Raw genomic sequence first — 24,059 nt, forward strand, 5'->3', positions numbered from 1 at the left:
GTTTAGCCTTTTGGGGAATGGTTACATTGTTTTTTTTACAGCCACTATACCACTTACCATTCCTTCCAGCTATGAATGAAGGGTCTAATTTCCCCCTATCCTGGCTAACACTCGTTATTTTCTTTTTAAATTTATAGCCCATGGCTATGAAGTAGAGTCTCCTTGTGGATTTGCTAATTACTAATGATGCCAACTATTTTTTCATGTGTTTACAGGTTATTTTTATATTTTCTTTGGAAAACTATCTACTTAAACAATATGCTAATTTTAATTGGGTTGTTTGCTATGATTGGTTTATAAGTGTTCTTTACATTCTGGATATTGTCATCAGATACATGATTTGCAAAAATTTATGTCAACCTCCAAGTTGTCTTTTCACTTTCTTGATAGTTTTCTGGAAAATATAATTTTTAATATTTATGAAGTTGAAGGCATATGTATGTGCATGTATGTGTGACTGTGTGTATTGGTTGCATGAACATTAGTTATATCTATGGCACTTATGCCTAACACAAATTCATGGATACTTATGCATAGGTTTTCTTATAGTTTTAGCTATTACACTTAGATCCTTGATCCATTTGGAATTAATTTTTATATATATTCTGTGAGATAGAGGTCCAAGTATAATTTTTTATAGCTTTTTTACAACATTACTTTACAGCACTGTTTATTGAAAAGACAATTATTTCCCCCTTGAATGGTCTTGGAACCCTAAGTAGAAAAATCAATTGGTTATAGATATGCTGTTTTTATTCTGTATCCTAATTTGTATTAGTTTGATCTATAGATCTCACTTTATGCCAGTACCACACTGTTTTGTTTCCTATGGATAAGAAATAAATTTTAAAATCGAGAAGTGTAACTCCTCTAAATTTGTTTTTTTTTTTTTTTCAAAACTCTTGGCTATTTGGGCACTGTTGAAATTCTATGTAAATTTTAACATTGGGATGTCAATTTTTTCCTTTTTTAAAATTTTGATGGGATAGTATAGGATAGGAAAGGTAGCAGAATACAACAGTTACTAGTATGGCATTATGTAAAAATGTGGATGTGTAACTGATATGATTTTGCAATCTGGGGTAAAAATGGGAGTTCATAACTCACTTGAAGCTTATGTATGAAATATGATATGTCAAGAGCTTTGTAATGTTTTGAGCAACCAATAAAAAAATAAATAAAAAAATTTGATGAACCTTTATTTTGTTCATTTATTTATAAGCAATGCTGAGGATCAAACCCCATGCCTCACACATGCTAGGCAAGTGCTCTACCACTGAGCCACAACCCCAGCCCTCTGGTATGTCAATTTTTGAAAAAAAAAATATGGAGTTAAGGTTTTGATAAGTACTGCAGTGAATATGCAGATCAGTTTGGGAAACATTTCCATTATAACAATATTAAATATTCAATATATGAATATGGGATATCTTCACATTTATCTTTATCAGAGATGTTTTATACTTTCTGTACACAAGATTTGCACTTCTTTTGTTAAGTTTGTTGCTATACATTTTTGATACTTTTGTATTTAGCATTCTTCTTGATTTCAAACTATCCATTTTTTTTTTAGTTGTAGACAGACACAATACCCTTATTTTATTTATGGTTATATGGTGCCGGGGATTGAACCCAGTGCCTCACACATGCTAGGCAAGTGATCTACCACTGAGCCACAACCCCGGCCCCCCAAACTATCCATTCTTAACAGAAAAATTCTCTTAGTTCTTGTATGCTGAAATCTTTTTGGACTTATAAGTGTTAATAGCTTTTAATGTGTGTTGAAACCTTAGGATTTTTTATATACGATATCATAATATTTTCACATACAGATATTGTTTCTTCTTTCCAATCTGGATGCTTCTTTTTTAGACCTAACTGTCCCAGCTAGAACCTTTAGTAAAATGATTAATAGAAATAGTGAGGATAGCATCTTGATCTTAGGGCAAAAATCTTTTAATCTTTCACATTTGTGTATGATGTAACTGAATTTTCCACAAATGCAGCTTATCAGGTAGATGAAGTCCCATTTTCTTCCTAAAATGTTGAATATTTAAGTACAAAAAGTTGAATTTTCTCAGTTTTTTTCTGTATTTAGATGATCATGCGATTGTTTCTATTAATTGTTTATTATATTGATTTTCACGTATTAAAATGCATTTCTGTGATAAATTCTGTTTGTTTATGATGAATAATCTGTTTTATATGTTTGTGGTATTTGTATTCCTAATACTGTTTAAGGTCTTTAAGTCTTCATTGAAAAGGGACACTGCCAAGATTTTCTTTTCAAGGATGAGTAGTATTCCATTGTGTATACATAGTACATTGTCTTTCTTCATGTATCCATTGAAGAACACTTCAGTTGATTCCATATATAGGCTGTTGTGAATAGTGGTAAAATAAATCTGGGCATTCAGGAAATTCCATCTCACTGTAGTCTGATTTCATTTTCCTTAGGAGTATGCCCAGAAATAGGATTGCTGGATCATATGGTAGTTCTTTCTATAATTTTTTGAGAATCCTCCATACTGTTTTCCATGATAGCCATACTAATTTACATTACCACCAACACTGTACAAACGTTTTGTTTTCTCCACATAATTACCAGCAATTGGTATTTTTCATTTTTTAAATAACTTTTTGTAGTTGTAGATGGACAGCATGCCTTTATTTTATTGTCTTTTTTTAATGTGATACTAATGATCAAATATGTGCTTGCCTCACATGTGCTAGCCTCAGGAGATCTTGTGAAATAGACCTCCAATAATCTTTTCCCTCTCGTCATTACTTTTTCAGAGCCACATGAATTTCAAATTAACATTTGAAAAATTAATACCTATCTTCAAGCTACAATGTGGCAGCAATATTCCACAACTGTACCCAGCATTGTTCCTGACTCTATGACCAATCTTGCTATATTAAATAAGTGCTTGATTTATACCATCCGAAACTTGACCATATCATGAAGAGCACTGAACATTTCAAATTTGTTCCATTTAAATGGAGTCTTCCAGAAACTTAAGTCAGCCTGGTTCTATAGTCAACCCTGTACTGCAAATGACACTGGAACCACTGGATACATTCTGTTTAATGAATTGTGGACCACAGTGCTGGCAGAAATGCTTTTCTCAGTGGGGCAGGAGGCCAGCATGAACCTGGGCTGTGTGCCTGGAAGACTGAGCAATAAAGGCTGAACAAAGTTATTGATTCATTTTATTTTTAGACACATTAAAAAACTCACTATAGTTAATTAAGATTAATTAATAAAGATGTTATAATTAGCAAAAACTACAGTCCAATGTTTTCTTTCAGGTGTACATAGCATTTATGTAACCAAAGAGAATTAGAACCTCAGTTATAAAAATAACTTTTTAAACTGCAAAAATTTTCTAGTGGAAGTCTCTCTGTAGGTACCACTACTATACTGATTATTTATACAATCATTAAATTATTATAATCATACATAACATATTTCATCATTGTTACTTAGATTTCAATTTATCTACAATAAAATGTGTATTTAAAATATCAGTGTTCAGCAAAGTTTCATTTATATCTTGATTATAACACACAATATACAAACACTATACTAACAAATACATCAACATATATAATAGGAAAACAAAGTAAGGTTGAAGACCGATCAGTGTTAAACAGATACAAAAAGGTGAGAAATATGAAAAAGTCTCATTTGTTAAAGATGAATATGCCTAAAAGATTAATGCCCAAAACCTCAACTTATCCCCACAGACCACTTTTCTACATAGCTCTACTGACAATCTTCAAAGAGCTAAATGGATCAAACAGAATATGACTAAAAGGAAATGGAATTCATTAGTTTGTTCAAAGGAAATGCAGAATAAACAATACTAAAGGCGAACATAAGCATGATCAGTTTGAAAATAAAGTATCATCCAATTATGCTGTTCAAGATATGAAGGGAGACACGAGGGGAAAAACACTGTTGTGATCTGCAGCTGCTTTTCAACCACTTCCATCTTGATAATGCAGAGATAAGCAGTACAGGTATTTACTAGATTCCTCACTAATTTAGCCAGCAGCACCTTTTCCATCCCACAACCCCAAATAAACTCATACACTTGACAATAAAGTACAATGAATACAAGCATCAAGTGCTACAATGGAGGAACATAAATGGAGGTACAGAAAGACAACTATTGCACACTAGACAGCAAAATTTCCTTAGAATCCTCTTAAAGATTGCAAGAATATTTGTAAATTATTTATGGTAACATTCAAATTTTGACTGGACAAGCTGATTTACATCGTGAGGTTTGTGCCTCAGGTCTTCATTTTTTAAAAATTCAGGCCAATTCAATTAATGTCAGTGGAACTGCTCCCTCATATACACCTGCTTTAATGACAGCAAATAGGTTGGAGCTTTACTTGCAGTGATGAGCACAGTGATAAACTATCTCTGAAGGAGCATGGATGAAATTGTTAATCATGTGAGTATCCAGAAGCCACCATGGCACTTTTCTAAGGGTTTATAGTCAAGACTCCAGTGTGATGAAGGAAACAACGTAGAAATTTGCTTAGTTCCCCCTCTGTAGGTCTCAAATAGAAAAAGTTCAGTGAATGGTTATTCATATATCATTATTACTATTATCATATAATTCCTTCCTTACAACCACACTAAAAGCAAATAGGTTAGCATATTTATTATTCCTACTTTATAGATAAATTAATGTGGTTCAAAGAATTTAAGTCATATGTACAAAACAGTGCAGCTCTGAAGAGCAAACTCTGGACCTCAGTGACCTTAAACCTCCCATTAGGGTCAACTGTTTAAACTTTCCTCCTTTTTCCAGTCGAGTCAAGGTAGGCCATAAACCTTCAACAATTTATTTTTTTTAATATTTTTTAGTTGTTGATGGACCTTTATTTATTTGTATGTGGTGCTAAGAATCAAACCCAGTGCCTCACACATGCTAGGCAAGTGCGCTACCACTGAGCCACAACCCCATCCCCTCAACAATTTCTTAATGGTTTATTTTGACTAATGGGTAGTTTTAAATTTGGTTAGGTCTTACTTATTTGTTATTCTTCTGTCATTATGGCTTATAGTAATTCAACAAATATTTTGTTGCCAAAAGTGGCAAAGAGATCTGGTAGAGATTGTGAGGTATGTCCCCCAGAAGCTCACACGTAAGACAATGCAAGAAGGTTCAGAGGAGAAATAATTGGATTGTGAAAAACTTAACCCAATCAGTGATTTAATCCTCTGATAGGGATTAACTGAGTGGTAATTGACGTGGTAAGGTATGGATGGAGAAGGTGGAAATTAGAGCATAGCTTTGGTATATATATTTTCTTCCTATTGAAATGCCTTGGTGATTTGCCATTTATATTTATAGTAGCACTATCCTTAATAACTAATGAAAGGAATCATTGATGGATAAAGAAAATGTGGTAATATACAAGGTAATATTTTTCTGTCACAACAGAGAATTAAGTATTGTCATTTGCAATAAAATGGATGGAACTGGAGTATATTATATTAAATAAAATAAGGAAGATGAAAGAAGAAAAGTAACCCATATTCTCTCTGCTATGTTCAAGTTAAAAATGTCTACTTGAATGTAGAATGACTACTAGAGATTGGGAAGTATATAGAGGGGAAAGGGAGAAAAGGGAAGGAAGAATGGATTTCATCAGTACACACTATATGCCTGTGTTAATATATCACACTGAACCCAATTAATATGTGCAATAAATGTTAATAAAAGTAAATATTTAAAGAAATATAACAAGAAATAAGATAACATAATCTAATTATTAAAGGATGAAGTAACTATGAAGATTAAGAATACCAGAAATGGCAAGCAGTCTTTTGTTTACCAGCACTTCTCAGTGCTAGCTACTGGCCAATTTACTCAATTTGCTGAAAGAATACTAGCATTAGGTTCTCAAATTTGAACATGACATATGAAATTCATTTGGAAAAATAAGAGACCCAGAATAGTTAAAGCAATCCTTAGCATGGAAAGTAAAGCAGGAGGCATCACAATACCAGACATTAAATTGTACTACAGAGCTATAGTAACAAAAACACCATGGTATTGGCACCAAAACAGACTTGAAGATTAATGGAACAAAATAGAAGGTGCAGAGAAAACCTCATAAAAATACTGTTATTCATTTTAACAAGTTTCATAAACATACATTGGAGAAAAAATAGCATCTTCAACAAATGGTGCTGGGAAAACTGAAAATACATATGTAGTAGAATAAAATTTAACCCCTATCTCTCACCTGCATGAAATTCAACTTAAAGTGGATCAAGGACCTAGGCATTAGTCCAGAGACCCTGTGTCTACTAGAAGAAAAAGTAGGCCCAACTCTCCAGCATGTTGGCTTAGGAACAGATTTCCTCAATAAGACTCCTAAAGTACAAGAAGTAAAATAAAAAATCAGTAAGTGGGAAGGTATCAAACTAAAAAGCTGCTTCACAGCAAAGGAAACAATCAAGAACGTGAAGAGAGAACCTACAGAGTGGGAGGAATCTTTGCCATCTGCACTTCAGATAGAGCATCAATCTTCAGGATATGTAAACTTCTCAAAAAAACTTAATATAAAAACAAATAACCCAGTCAACAAATAGGCATGGGGACTAAGCAGGTACTGCACAGAGAAATATTAATATATGAAAAAATGTTCAATATCTCTAGCAACTAGAGAAATGCAAATTAAAAGTACACTGAAATTCCATCTCACTCTAGTCAGAAAGGCAATTATCAAGAATATAGGTAACAATACATGTTGACAAGGATGTGGGAAAAGTGCATTCCCACTATCAAAATATGAGTGTACCAAAGTGGTGAAACCACTCTGGACAGCATTGTGGAGATTCCTTAGAAAGCTTGGAATGAAACTACCATTTGACCCAGTTATCCCACTTCTTGGCATATACCCCAAAGACTTAAAATCAGCATAGTATAGTAACACAGCCACATTAATCTTTATAGCAGCTCAATTCACATTAGAAATGCTATGAAACTAAACTAGGTGCCCTTTATCAGATGAATGGATTTAAAAAATGTGGTATGTATGCACAATGGAATATTACTCAGCTATACAGAATGAAATTATGACATTAGCTAATATATTGAACTTATGGCTATCGTGCTAAGTGAAATACACCAGCCCTCAAAACCAAAGGCCAAATATTATCTCTGATATGTGCATACTAACACACAATAGGATGGGTGGGGGAGACTTGAAGTTTATTGGTTAAGACAAAGGGGAATGGAGGAGAAGGGTGGAGGATGGGAATAGGAAAGGCAGTAGAATGAATTGAACATAACTTTCCTGTGTTTATATATTAATACATGACCAGTGAAACATCATATCATGTATAACCACAAGAATGGGGTTCTACTTAGAATAAGTTATACTCCATGTATGTATAATATACTCAAAATATACTCAACTGTCATGTATATCTAAAAAGAACAAATAAAAAGAAAATGCACATGACACAATACATGACATTAGAGGCTAATATTCTGTTATCAAGTTTTATTAAGCCTACAATTCGTACTAACAAAGATATGGTCTAAAAATGACATTTGAAATTGTTAATAGGTTAGACATATAACTATATGACACATGATCAGATGGCCCCTTGTTTTTATGCAACTTGATTAAATTATATCCCTGCCTTAACTTGTGAAGGACCCAAAAGCTTTCTCTTAATGATTACAGCACCATGAGAATTCAACATGGGTGTAGCAACTACAGACAACCACAGATTTGGAAGTTTAGGAGAAGTTCATTTCATGCTTTAGTATTTGTTTTCTGAATTTTGCTTTTTCAAGATATTGGCATGATGTTATCCCAGATATAATTCTCAAAAGGGTACTATCAAAATAAAGAACAATTAGAAAAAGTTGTTCTTCATATCCTAATATCCTTTATAGGCAGAATAGACTGTTGGTCTATGAATAGTTAGCTTCCACACAAACATAAGAATACCATGTACATGAGTTTTTATTTCATACTGGCATTTTCACAAAAATCTTGTCTCTAGATGGTATTTTACATCCTTTGTGACACCAATATAACAAGTACTGTTTTAAAAACGTCTATATTGAAATAGCAGACATACCTTCCATTCACATTCCTTTGGCCACTTCAATTCATATGAGAATACCCATGTTCAATCAGATGAGGAAGTATAAACTTTGCATTAGGAAAGACCCCAGATTATTTTGAACAGAGACTACCACACTGACATTTTACAATATTTAATCAAATTCAGTGTACTCTATACTGCACAATTATTACAGCAATTCAGTACTAGGAGATTGTGTAGGATAAGTACTAAGGCTCTGGAGAATATCTGCTCCGTGTGAAATCCAGGATTTTTTAATAGGTAGGTGGTTGATTTTTGCCTAATTATCCTTTATGTACATCCAAACTGATTTTGCAAGGAAAGGATAACAAAAAAGAGTATATACCATGCATAACTATTGTGAGGTTTTACAGTGTGTGTCTGATAAATTTAGAAATAAATATGTCAAAAATATAGTAAATGCATAATTTATTACTATTATTGTTTTGTTATTATTACATGCAAGATTTTGGTACAACATATCTAATTTAATACCCATGAATACTAACTTTTTTGAAAGAGATATTCATTTCCTCATTACAGTTAGTTGAAGTGGCAAATATTCAAGCCAATAAACTGATGTATATGAAGTTGTATGGCTTATGTTATGGCTTAGATGTAGCGTCTGCCAAAAGCTCATGTGTGAAACAATGCAAGAAGGTTCAAAGAAGAAATGACTGGGTTGAGACATTTAACCCAATCAGTGATTTAATCCTCTTATAAGGATTAACTGAGTGGTAACTGAAGTGATAGGGTGTGGTTGGAGGAGATGGGAATTAGTTGCTTTGGTGTACATATTTGTATCTGAAGAGTGAAGTCTCTCTCTGCTTCCTGCTCACTGTGATGTGAGCTGCTTACCTCTGCCATATTCTTCTGCCATGATATTCAGCCTCACTTTAAGCCTTGTGGAACAGAGCCTACCTTCTATGGAGTGAGACCTCTGAAACTGAGCCCTCAAATAAACCTTTCTTCCTCTACAATTTTTCTGGTCAGATTCTTTAATCACAGCAGTGAAGAAGCTTGATAAAACAGCTTACATTTGACAAAGCTGCAATGTGAATATGGACCTACCTGACTACAAACCTTTTCCTTGTTTACATAGCCTTTTTCATTTACTGATACTCTGCTGTTTAATAATTGTGTGGAATTTATTTTAATTTAATATTGATGATTTCCTTAGCTATAACATATGATCTATCAAGTTATAAAAAATATGCTTAATTGCCAATATGTATAAGCCCTCCATTTCATAGTTGTCATTTGCAAAGTTTGGTCATAAGAACACAGGACACTTTTTCTTACCTCCAAAGAATGCTAGAGCTCGGATCCTGCAGGGATGGTACTTGAAAAAATTTCTCTTCATCTCTTCATAATTTTTCCCCTGGTGTTCCAACAGCTTAAATGTCTGTTTAATTTTGTTTTTATTTTTCTAAAATGATGTCTTATATTCAATAAAATCCTTGTTGATAAAGGACTCCTTTGTGGAGAAGTCAGGTTTTTTGAACATTTATTTTCCCTGCTTATATCAGCAATATTCAGTCTTATAAAAAGCATATATTATATTTCAAATATTGCATATATATATATAACACATATAAATGTTATACATCACAAATAATATATCAATTTCAAAATCAACTTAAATTCATTGTTTTGATTGTTGTCATGTAGTAGTTATTAATATCATTCATGAATTTATTCATTCAACAAATAAAATACCTATTCTGACCTTTTTCTTTTAATGTGGTACTGAGGACTAAACCCAAGGGCATACATATATATGGAATCTACATATTACAAAGATCCCTCAAGTGATGTTTGTATGGAATAAAGTGAAAAACCTATGGGTTTTTGTCCAATTTGCAAGATATTACAGCATTTATTTTAGTCTCCTTTTTAGCTGCTGTGACCAAAAGAGCTGATGAGAACAATTTTAGAAGAGAAAAATTTTATTTTGTAACTCACGGTTTCAGATATTGTGGTACATAAAGAGCCGACTCCATTCATCAGGCCTACAGGTGAAGCTGAACATCATAGTGGAAGAGACCAGCTCAAGGCATGATAAGGAAGCAGAAAGAGAAAATCCACTTTCTAAAATATATACCCCAAAGTCAGGCCATGAAGGCACCCCCTCCTCCAGCTACATCAGTTTACCATTCAATCACTCTCAAGGGATTAATTTACTGATTGTGTTATGAGAGCCTTAACAGAATCATTCCATCTTTAAATCTTCAAGCATTTTCTTTTTTTTTAATTATTTTATTGTTGGTTGTTCATAACATTACATAGTTCTTAACATACCATATTTCACAGATTGATTCAAGTGGGTTATGAACTCCCATTTTTACCCCGTATACAGATTGCTGTGTCACATCAGTTACATTTCCATTGATTTACAAATTGCCTTTCTAGTGACTGATGTATTCGGGGACACCTAATATTTAAACCATAATCTTCCACCTCTGGTTCCTAAAAGCTCATGCTCATCTAACAATGCAAAATACATTTTAGGCCATTTACAAGAGTCCCCACAGTCTCAACAGTTCAAACATTTCCCAAAACTTCAAGTCTAGTCTCCCTTGAGACTCAAGGATAATTCACATCATGAGCTCCTATAAAATTCCAGCAAGTATTTAATATATAAAGATACATAGTAAGCATTTCTATTCAGAAAAACAGGGGCATAGAAAGAAAGGATGGGAACAAAGCAAGATCAAAATCCAGCTGGGCAAACAAGTCCTGTAGTTCTGTGTCCAGAATCTGGAGTACATGGCATCATAATGATCTCTGCAAAAGGCTTGTGCAGCTCCACAACTGTGACTTTGCTAGTTGTATCCCACATGGCCACTCTGTTGGCTTGTTTGTGTTCAACTCCAGGAGCTTTTCTCAGCAGATGTTCTACAGTACTGGCATTTCTTAATATTGGGAGTCTCCACTGCAGCTTCAGCTTCTCTACACATCTCGATGGATGTTTTGCCTTCTCAAGGCCTGCGCACAGGAACTCTGACCTGGTCTCCAAGGCCTTCCTTTGAAATCTTGGTGGAAGTCTCTATGATCTCCTAACTCCAGCATCCTGCATTTCTGCAGAACCAGAACCACATGGTTGTTAGCAGTGGCTTCCACCATTTAGGCAGTAAGCAAGCCTATAGGGACACTGGCTGCAGCAACCTTTGAGTGCCTGGATGTCTGAGCATGGTAAAACCATTTCCTAGGATGCCCTGTGCAAGCAGAGTGCCCCACTGGTCTCTTCTCAAAAGTATTTTCCATTTATTTCCTTGAGTTGGAGATGGGTATGGTCTTGCCAATTCCTCAAGCTATTTTTTTCTATTGAATCTGAAGAAAACATTTAGCATTTCTTGAGTGCCTGTAATGTATTTACACCTGCACATTCCTTGGCCTCAGTTTTACTTCCATCTTTGTAGTCCAAGTTTTTCAAATATTTCTGCCCTGCTTTCTGCTCCTGAATATCATAATAAACTTAGTTAAAAGCTGCCAGCAATATCGAAGCCACTTCCTGAATGCTGTGCTGCCTAGAAATTCTTTTACCAGATTAAGAAGTCTATCACCTTTCAATTCTGGCTCTTAGAAAGTCTCCGGACATGGGCAAAATGTAGTCAACTTCTTACCCAGAAAATAACACAAATTGCCTTCAGTTCAATAGCGAATAGAGTCCTCCTTCCCCTCTGAAACCTTTTGAGCACTGTCTTTACTGTCCACAATCCTATGAACTGCATTCTGACTTCTAAGCTTCCATTAGATTTGCCCACTAAATTCTACTTACAACAATCTAAGGCTTTTCCATTGTTAAACATTTCAAAATTCCCCCTATATATTCCAGAATGTTCCAAAATTTCTGAATCACATAGTTAGGTTAGTCAAAAAATGAGACCATTTCTTGATACTAATTTCTTTAGTTAGTTTTTTAGCTTTTATGACAAAAAGACCTGAGAATAATTTTAGAGGAGGAAAAGGTTATCTGGGGGTTCACAGTTTCAGAGGTCTCAGTCCATAGACAGCTGATTCCATTACTCAGGGCTCAAGGTGTGGCTGACCATCATGGAGGAAGAGTGTGGTGGAGGGAAGCAGCTCTCACATGAGAATCAGGAAGCAGAAAGACTCCACTTGCCAGATCCACAATATATGCCCAAAAGTTATGCCCCTTGAAAATGCCCTCTTCCAGCCACACCCTACTGGCCTGCAGTTGCCAATCAGTTAATCCCTGTTAGATAGATGATTAATTTACTGATTGTGTGAAGTCTCTCATAACCTACTCATTTTGTCTCTAAACTTTCTTGCATTTTCTCACACATGAGATTTTGGTGGATATCTAATAACTATAGCAGCATATATAAAATTATATTGGCATTCTTCTAGTATATCATTTGACTTCATTTTTCACCTTAGAAAACTTAGATCTATAAGCTGTACTGTGCAAATCCTATAGGCATATCTATCATTGAAAACTGATATTCTCATCATCTTAGTTTGGTTAATATAATTTATTATCCAACATTGTAAAATTGTTAGAAGAAAATTTGAACAATTATCAATAATTACAGTAGGACAACCTGAACATTTTCTGGGCAAATAAAGTCCTGGAGTCAATTTACCTGTTCCCATCATCACCATGAAGTGTAACCTACTATGATATATTTTCCATTTATAAGAATTAATTTCATATTTTCATGCATAGTGACTTACAAATCCCACCATTGGAATCTCCTGTCCACTAGAACCCAGAGGAAACATTTTCTCTTCAAACAAAGGAAATATGTGTTTTTTACCTTTTCCTTTTACATTAAGGGTCCATAGTAGAGTACAGGTGTTAAAATGTGGGGTTACAGATATATCATGTGCCAGATGTATGATCATAGCAAAACTTCTTAATCTTTTTCTACCACAGTTTCCTCACTTTCAAAATAATTGATCTGAGTGTCGAATTTATACAATTAAAGTGATCAGAAGGGTGTGCAGTGCATGGAATTCATGTAGATGTTGTCATTATTGTTGAAACTAATATAACTTGCCATAGTGATATTTTGTAAACCATTTTGGACAGTAGATATATGTAGGAAGACTAACTAGACCATCAGGTACTTTAGAAAAAAGGCTGTTTTTGTACCTATTCAGTGGTTGGAAACAGGCCAATCAAAATTTGAATTATGATTCAGCTAACAATTACCTATATATCTTTGGCAAGTAATTCACAGTTCTAAAACCTCACTTCTCTCTATAAAATCAGAATAATACTAATAATTGCATTGTAGTCACATTGTGATGTTTAAAATCAACACAAGTAATTTCTACATAAACTTAAATAGCAGGAACCCAATAAATGAGATACCATTACTACTTATATTGTTTTTATTAGTAGAAATCAATTTTATGATTTTATTAGCTTAAAACAGAAAGGAAATTGAAAAGACATATGCTTGTTAAATACCCTTGTATCAAAACTCAACTCAGGGTGCACACCTGTAATAACAATGGCTTGAGAAGTTTAGACAAGAGAATCATGAACACAGAGGCAGCCTCAGAAACAACAAGGCCCTAAGCAACTCAGTGAAACCCTGTCTCTAAATAAGATACAAAATAGTGCTGGGGATGTGGCTCAGTGGTCAAGTGCCCTTGAGTTCAATCCCTCATACCAAAGAAACCCCGCTCCCCCCAAGAAAAGACAAAAAAAAAAAAAAAAAACTCAGACTGACAGATTTTATAGCCCATAGTATTTTTTTTACTGCTATATTTTTATAAATATAACTTTAAACTTTCCCATTTCAATGATTTTTTTTTCCCTCACAGAATTTGAGATTAGAATGGTGGATACAAGAAGCTTGGAAGAGTACTGGGGAAAAAAGTATTTGGGTAAATGTGATTAATAGGAACTAAGTTATAGATAGATAGAAGAAAGAAATGCCATTATGCTATTGCACAGTACAGTAACTGTAGATAATGAAATTTTGTTGGGTAATTTTTTTAAATGCTAGAAAAATTGCTGGGTAAATTTTTTAAATGCTAAGAAATAATAAGTGTTTGAGAAGTTAGATATGTTTACACTTATTTGAACATTTCTCAATGTATATATATATATTGAATCATTATGTGGCCCCCCATTAATATGTACAAGTTTATAAATCATTTAAATTTAAAAAATTAAAAATAGTTTTAAGTGAAATTAGACAAGAACAAAAGTTTAGTCTTTATAGTAAATTTACTCAAATAAGATAAACAACCAAATATTTACTCTCATATGAGCAATGATGCATTGTTCTCTTCTTCTTTTTAAAGTTGATTCATAATATAAAATTATTTTTAGAAATATAAAAATTAATGTATGTTACTCTGAAAAACCACTAATCCTTTTATAACACAGGATATCAGAATAATTCATTTGCACCCAAATATCTACCCTCTGAATAGTTTAGCAACACTATCAAGATAATAAGAACTTAACTTGGAATTATAAATTTTTGAATGGTGCATTTAAAAAATTTTAACGACGACTCAACATCAATGAATAAGATCATTAGCAAAGTCTTATTACTTTTCAGTGACCTCTAATAGTGTTCATTTTAAGTTTGCCTTTGGGGATTTTAATTGTTCTTATGAATATTGTATATGTCATCATAAACATTAAAAAATCATTTAGAGGAATATTTAAACAGTGACATTAAAATGAGACCTAACCTTCAAATGTTATATCACACATTTGAGTACCTTGGAATTGCACATTGCTTGCAATAGAGGGTGTTCTTATGTGCAGGTATATATGAAGGCAAGTGTGTGTCCAATTTCATACTATATGTAAAATAAATTTTTAGTTTGAATATTGAAAAAGCAGATATGTTTTATAAGTATATTAATAATTACCAGCTTTCTATAAGAAAAATTATCACTTATATATTTTAGTAATATATAGGCTCAGAGTTGCTTCTCCAACCATGTAGAAGAGCTTGCGCTATCTAATCCAGTGGTTCTGATAGGAGGAAAATATTTTTGCAAGATATCTAGTTTAGAATAGAAGTCCTGACCATTTACGAGGCCAATATAAGGTTAAATGCCCCATATGAAAATTTAATCAACCATCATATTTAAACCCAGGTTTTAGTCTACATTAGTCATAATTCTTACAGATAGTATTATTCAAAAATGTTATAATAATATGTTTTGGGATTCATTATGAGTATCTCTTTCCTATACTTTTATTCCTAAGTTTAGGTATTAATTAAATTGTAATCATTAATAATCAGATCCCATATATTGGTATTATCTTAATGATTATTTCAATATTTTAAGCAAACTTATAACAATATCAAGTTTAAATATTGGATAAATTACTTTCTTAAAAAGTTTTCAAATTTTTATGCCATATTAACCAAGGAAATACATGCTCCAGTAACTGCTATATAAGAATTGCAAGTCCTTGTCATGATTGCTTTGCTTAGAAAGATACTGGAGATATTCATGAATATTTCATTGTTGCTCAGAATCTTAGAATTTCTAATTGATAATTAGAGGTATAGGGCCTAAAAAGTTGCTACAGAACATAGTTGCCATTAATGTCTTATAGTCTTGGACTATAAATAAGAATAAACAAGATTTCCATTCATTCAAATAATTATTTAAAATCCATTGTTTTAGTCAGAGTTTCTGATGCTGGGATTGAATGATCTGACAGAAACAATTTTAGAGGAGGAAAAATTTATTTGGGGCTCACAATTTCAGAGGTCTCAGTCCATAGACAGCTAACTTCATTTCTCGAGGCTCAAAGTGAGTCAGAATGTCACAGTGGAAAAGTGTGGTTGAGTGAAGAGGCTCAGGATATGTCACCAAGAAGCAGAGAGAGACTCCACTCTCTAGGGACAAAATATATATCCCAAAAGCACACCCACGGGAACCCACCTCTTCTAGCCACACCCTACCTGTCTCCAGTTATCATCCAGTAAATTTCATCAGGGCATCAATTCAGTGATTAGTTTAAGACTCTTACAACCCAATAATTTCACCTCTAAACCTTCTTGTATTGTCTTACACACGAGCTTTAGAGGGATGCTTCATATCTAAACCAAAACATAATATATGCCAGATAGTATTCTAGGGATGAGAACAGAAGGAGAAATCAGACATAAGCACAATTTTTGAAACTAGAATAAGAATACCATGGTTTATATTTCATCATTTTAAATTATTTTATGTCTCTTATTGTAAACAATCTTTACCAAATCATGTGATTATTCAATAGTTATATTTTGTCTCTATTTGGGATAAAAATTTTCCTTAAATGTTAGAAAAATTATTCACAAGGCAATGAATCTGTAACTATATGGCAAACTTTTTTCAAAAGTTAAGTTTTAGAAATAGATGAATTCAAAATTGCATTTCTTCAACTGGCTCTTGTTCTATGTTCTTATATCTTGCCCTTATTGCAAAAAGTATCTGCTTCTACTCCTTCCCTTACCAATAATAGTGCAAGCCTGGCCCTCAGCCAAATAGTTTTGGCATATTTTACTTGTTCTTTAGAGTAACAATTTGACCAAAGTTTTTCTTAGCTTGTCTTTTGGACACTGGGATAGAATTTAATCCAGATCTTACACTAAGTGTTTCACCCAGAAAATGTTCTATTGCCCAACTCAAAGTGCTCAAGGGGTTATCACTGCAAAGTGAGAAAGAGAAGGGACACAAAAATATATTGGTAAATTCCCTCCTTCTGTTGCAAAACTAATTTTGTTCTTTAATTTGTGTGAAATAATTAAAATATTAATGTTATATTAAGTGCTTAATACATTTCATTATAGTATCATAGATCTATAGATATTAGAAACTACTAAATGGGTTATGATAAATATCAAGATATATAAAAGTTATAATATCAATCACATTTAAAGTATGCCTATATTTATCAAAACAAATATTATAAATATTTAAACCTGTGAAGAAAAATAAAATAAATGTAATGACAGCATAGAATGTATTTAGTTGCTAAAAATATTTGGTCTAGGAAATAATGCCTGCCTTATAAGCAGTAGCATTTATTGCAGAAAGATTATTATAAGCATATACCAAAGAGGGGGAAGACCTGTACACTGAAAACTATAAAGCATTGACAAAAGAAAGAAAAAGACACAAATAAATTGGAAGACACACTCTGTTCATAGATGGGAAGAATATTGTTAAAATGTCCATAGTACCCAAATGATTTATATATTAAATGCAATTTCTATTTAAATTCAAAAGACATTGTCATAGAAATAGAAAAAAAGAACAATGCTAAAATTCATATGAAATTTCAAAATACCCTGAATAGTCAAAGCAATCTTGAGCAAAATGAGCAAAGCTAGATGCAACATATTATCTGAATTCAAAATATACCACAAAGATATTAAAATAAAGACAGCATAGTAGTGTCATAAAACACACAGAGATAAACAGGACAAAACAGAAAGCTCACATATCCGAGTTAGAGGGAATGAGATTGGGGGAATGTAGATCAAAGGATACAAAATCCCCATTGGATAAAAGGAATAAGATAAGGAAACCTATTTTTCAATATGGTAACTATACTTAATAATATGGCACTGTATTCTTGAATATTGATAAAATTAGATTTAAGTATTTCACTAGAAAAGTTCACAAGATAATGCACATATTTAGCAACTGAGTCTAACCATTCCATAATATGTACAAATGTGAAGATATCATATTCTTTTGGATAAATTTATGTATTCATTTTGATTAATTAAAATGAATAAATAAAAACAACGAGAAGGTATAAATAGGTGCAATGAGATAATGCCCTTACTATGATAAATTAAATTGCTCATGAATACATAATAAGTTTTGAATTATGAAAGACCACTCAGAATATTTTGCTTCTACATTAAACAATGCTGTGCTTATATAGAACAGGAAAAGATTGTCGAAGATTCTGTAAACTCACATATAAACAGGGGATGCTTTAAATTACCAGTTGAGAAAGGTCAAAGTAACTGATAAAACTAAAATAAATATGTTGAGGAATGTAAATTTATAAAAGCTTTCTGGAAGACAATTTTCAATGTTCAAATGATTCAAAATCTGCATATGCTTAGACTCTGCAACTAATTTTCAGGATTTTGTCTAAATAATATAGGTACTTAAATATAGGTCTCTGTCTACCCAGGGGAATAATCTAGAATACCTACTTTAGTTACTAGCTCCTTTGCTCTGTGCACAGGGGAAATATGACTTGAGAGAAACGACAAAAAGGTATGGACATATTGCAAGCTATGTCTTACTTCTAAGCTCTGCAGAAGTCCTTGACCTAGGCACAGAATTTATTTTGTTGCCAGTATTGTCAGTGAAAGTTTGTGTACAATGAAATGAATTAATCCTGGCCTATTTGATTCTTTCTCCAAAAACCAATCTTGAGTCAGTTAATGGAAAAACATTCAGATCATTCTGGTCCAAACTTCTCTCTTAATATATAGTAGAAACCATGTCCCAAGAAGGAAATCCTTATTCAAGAACACAGAATAAATTAATAATTGACTTGAGAATCGAATATATGTTTGTTCTAACTTTAATCAAGTATACATCTCCCTATATGTTATATTACCTGTATGTCTTGCTAAACTAATATATGCACCAGCAGTATATACCATAAGGGAAGGCCATTATTTTTAATAATTTCAAAGATCTACATATTATAGTATAGTATGCATCAAAAATAAGGTGTTAGCTAATTGTTTTTTTTTTTTAACAAAATAAAGGAGTTGCCAACCAGAGCAGTGAATACTGAAAGAGAAGATGCATAGAAAATCTTAGTTTGAACTAGAACTCATCCCAAGAAAGAAGAACTAATGAAGAAATGGACCCAGCAATAGAAAATATTTTTCATATTCCCAAGGAAATCAAGTTAGGAACTTGAGTGACTCCTTATTTATATAGCCCAAGAGAGTGGGGACCCTATTAACTTTTTCTGCAACATCATCATATTTGACTCAGATAACTCTAAGCCTCTCAGCCTAGATCATAGCCAATTCATATTTGAAGGAAAACTTTTTCTTCATATTGGTAAATATTTTTCACCTATTTAGTGACTATCCTAGCAAAAATGTAAGTTGCAAAGATTTTTTTTTCAATGTAAGCAACTCAGGAACTTTCCACCATACTGGCAACACCATGAACAAGCAGATGTTTAGTAAGCATTTCTTGATGCTGATGAGAAAGGTTGTCAGAATACTATGCTCTCAAGCAGACATTACATGAATAAGTCTCAGGCTGGTAATAATCAAGATACCTGTGGCCAGAAAAATATCTTAGCAGAATCCTCACCAAATCTCTGAAGGGTCACATCAAGTGGATTCTTTTGTATAGAATTTGGCCTTGGCCTTAATTAGAATATACTACCCATAGATTAAGTAGTCATGCTGATATTCTTGCTGATAATAAAACAAGGAGGACTCATGTGAGTATATTATTTTAACATACAGTAATTAAACTCCAACTGATGAAGACATGGGAGTAATAATTTCTACATTCCAGGCATTTCCCTCTATGTAAAAAAAGAGTATTTATAAGAAAGCTTCAGTTGTAAATAATATTATATTGTTAATCTATGTAAGGTAGAAGAACTAAGCTGTATCTTTTCTCCTTATCCTGGATTACTGGTGGCACATTTTAAGGGTAAGAACACATGATATATTCTCTCTCTATCTATCTATATCTCATTAAAAATATTTTTAAAAAAGAACACATGATATTAATAAATTGAAGAGAGCAGTAAAATCTATAAGCTACATTTACAAGCCTAAAACAAACTGCATTAAATTTGAGAATACCTGCTTCAAAGAGATATCCAATGTGAGGAAAGTGTATCTTTTTAACTAATTTCATTTAAAAACTTTTTAAAGAAACCATTTCATTAACACAAAAAAGAGACCAACTTATTTAATAGATATGGTATTACTTGGATAGAGACTGACATAGTTACATAAACTAATTAAATTTCCATTGACGTGCAATCTGATAGAATGGTGAAACAGTGCTTGCAGCAAACATTCCACAAGGATGTGGGTCAATTGCATATCATTTGACACTTTGATAATAAATTCCTTGTTAAGTGGAAAGTGATAAATTTAGTTTATAGCAATTAAACATAAACCATATAATTAAAATATAATACATTCCAATACTTAAACATGGGTTCTATTTGGCATGTAACATTGTAGAAACTTGAAGACAACATACTATAAACTTACTTTAATCTTTTTTGCAAAAATTCTAATGAAAGGGAGAACATGGTTCTAAAACCAAAATATATCAGTAATGTAACAGAAATCTCAAATAACAGAATGAAAAAAAGAGAGATAAATGACTTTATAATGCCACAACATACCTCATTATGACCTTATTTACTTATATATTACGTAGAGGGAAGAACTGCATCCACTCTAATTCTTTAAAATAGCAGTTAATACAAAAATAATTTGCACTGATGTTCTTAAAATTCATAACTTTTCAAATTAACTGTTGAGCCTTATCTAAAAAAAGGTCTTTAGAAAATGTATCAATTTAATTTAATAAGAATTTATTGAGGGGCTGGGGTTGTGGCTTGCCGCCATCTGGCTGGGCACAATTCAGGAGCCACTTGTCAAAAGACACGAACTGTATTGTTAGAACACACACACTGCACCACACAGCTCTGCAGGAAAAACCCTCAGAGCCCAACTGCCACCACCAGCTTCCCACAAGCCTCTCAACCTCCCCCACTCCTCCTGGTCTTGAGGCCGATTGGCTGGGTCACATGGGCGGAGCAGCTCTGTGGTCTGAAAGGGTGGGGAAACAGCCCAATGAGCATCACCGCAGAGGAGCCAATCAGTTGGTAGCTAGAAGTTTGTCGGGGCCACTGGGAGCCAATCATCAGCTGGCAGCTGGAAGTTTGCTGGGGTCCCTTTGGCTGTAGCTCTCAACATCTCCCCCTCTCTGTTTAAACAACAAGCATGTGGCTTAGGGACCGTGCCTGCCTTAGGTTGTCCAATAGTACATATGGTTCTTACCCGTTATCAGATGAGCTGACCTCAAGGTGTCAGCCTCCTGTCTTAGGTTGGTACCACTGCAATTGGATCTTACCCGTCACTGACTACCGGTCCAGTATACAGCCACACCTGTGGAGAGGTCTTTGTACCAGCTGGGGGGGTGAGGTTCTTTGCCTCACCTCTGTTGGCCCCCAAATTTTAGCTGAACGACCATGACAAGCAGAAGGGAGGAAGATACACCAAGCTAATTGATGGCTCCTTTTGGAAAAATTGTACCACCCATGACACCATCAGCAATGATTTTTAATGCCTTTCTTGCTTTAGGTGTTAACATTCGGGGTGAATTTGGATCTGGTGGACCTTTTAGGATATCAAATAAAGGTCCCAACTCTCCTGTTGGTATGCCTAGATAAGGCCTTATCCAATTTATGTCTCCTAATAACTTTTGAAAGTCGTTAAGTGATTTGAGTTGATCTACTCGTATTTGAATTTTTGGTGGACGGACCATGGTTGAGGATAATAGAACTCCTAAATAATTAATTGGAAAATTTAATTGTACTTTGTCTATTGCTATCTCTAGATTATATTTTTTTAATAAGTTTGTAAGTGTGGCATAACATTCTAGCAATGTGTTTTTAGCTTTGTGTGCTAATAATACATCATCCATATAGTGAAATATTTGTAGTTCAGGATTTTGATTTCTAAGTGGCTGGATTACTTTGTTAACATAAATTTGACAATAGTTGGGCTGTTAGCCATCCCTTGAGGGAGTACTTTCCATTCATATCTCTGATCAGGACCTTCATGATTCAGTGCAGGGATAGTAAATGCAAAAAGTGGACTATCCTCAGGATGAATTAGAATTGAAAAAAAAAAAACAATCTTTAATATCTATAACTAAAACATACCAATTTTTTGGCAAAGCAGACAATTGAGGAATCCCCGATTGAGCAGGTCCCATAATAACCATCTCATTATTAGTGGCTCTTAAATCTTGCAATAATCTCCATTTACCAGATTTCTTTTTGATGACAAAAATGGGAGTATTATGGGGAGATACAGAAGGTTGTATATGTCCTTCTGCTAATTGTTGTTTGACCAGGTCATGGGCTGCTTGTATCTTTTCTTTAGTCAGGGGCCATTGAGGAACCCATACTGGTCTTTCTGATTTCCAAGTAATTTTGATTGTCTCAGTGGCCCCTTCTGAAAATCCAACCCATGTCTGTCCGTTCCTTGATCTATTTGTATTGGTGCTGCTATACCTTGTTCTTATTCTCCTAATCTTTTTCCTTTCCTAAAACCTTGTTGGCTCTCAACAGTGGCTCAGTGGTAGAGTGCTTGCCTAGCATGTGCAAGGCCCTGGGTTCAATCCTTAGCACCACATAAAAAAATAAAGATATTAAAATTTTTTTTAAAATAATTTATTGAATGAGTACCAGGAGCTATGTAGCATCTGGAGGTGTAAAGAACAGAAAGACCAAGGTTTCTTACCTTTAGAATGGTAGTTTCCAAGGAAAGCCAGATATCTTAAGAGAAAATGTAATAACTGCCATACTTTACATATGCACACAGTGTTACAAGTGTACAGATGTGGAAGTTATTCAACATGGTTTGAGTGGCTCATGGGAAACTACAAAGAGAAAATTCCTGAAATAATCATTCTAGAAATGTTGAAGATGCAAAAGAAGGACTTTCTAGGAGTAAGACATCACAATCAATGACAATAGTAGGACTTAGCGTGCCTGGAGAAGAGCTTGGTTGAAACTTAGGACAGATTTTCAAAATGGAAGCAGAAAATCAGCATCTCTCCTATGGGTTTAAATGACACTAAATTTTTTGGGGTCCTACTTCTAAAGATTGTGTATAATTAGGATTAGGGTACGGCTCAAGCTTCTCTTTGAAATCTCCTGAACTGATTTTGATGCCCAGTATATTAGATTCAGTTGACCTAGACAGACAGCACTTTAAAGAGGCATTTTTACTTTATTCTGATGTAAGTTATCCCTGGACAATACTGCAGAAAAAATGGCTTAGGGTTTTGAAAAGTTATAGTATAAGATTAGAGCAGCCTACTTTTTGATATAAGTAGTTTACAAGTCATATTGTAAAGGATCATGGCCATCATTGCCTACCAATTCACCATAAAAATCAATGCAAGCCTTTTTCTAGTTCATTTTCATTTTCATAAGTAAAGCATCTAGAAAACTCTTAGGCACAAGTTACAAATTCAAAATATAGCTGCTCCTTTTTTCTATTGCTTCACAGGATAGAGATGTTAGCTAAAAGTATGTCAGAAAGATTTCAAAGAGAGTGCAGTTAAAAATTTATTAGAAGTAGTGTAGGTTGGAGATTATTATGGTTTGGATCTGGACTGGCCCCCAAAGTCTCATGTTTGGAGGCTTTGTTCCCATCGTAGTAATGTGCAGAGGTAGAGCTTTTAGGAAATCATTGGATCATGAAAGCTGTTAATCTCATCAGTGGAATAATTCATCTGATGGATTAATAACTTGAATGAATTACTGGGTGGTAACTACAGGGAGATAGGGCATGGCTGGAGGAAGTATGTCACAGATGATCTGCCCTTGAGGACTATCTCATTCCTGTCCCCTTCTCCATCCTCCTGAATTCTGGCTGCCATTAGCTGAGAAGATTTCTTCTTTCATGCCCTTCTGTCTTGATGTTTTTTCCTTGAAACCAGTTGACCAGGGACTGAAACCTCTAAAAACAGGAGCCAAATATAAATCTTTCCTCCTTTAAATTATTGTTGTCAGGTATTTGTGACAGCAATGGAAAGTTAACTAGCAGAGAAAAAAAATAATACTTTTAGTATTTTAGCAATGAGTCACCTTAAAAAGAATATAGACTGAGTCAACATCAATGGAAAAAGGACAGAATAGAGTTAAAAA

This window comes from Spermophilus citellus, assembly GCF_964194105.1.
Source record: "Spermophilus citellus genome assembly, chromosome: X".
NCBI classification, from domain to species: Eukaryota; Metazoa; Chordata; class Mammalia; order Rodentia; family Sciuridae; genus Spermophilus; species Spermophilus citellus.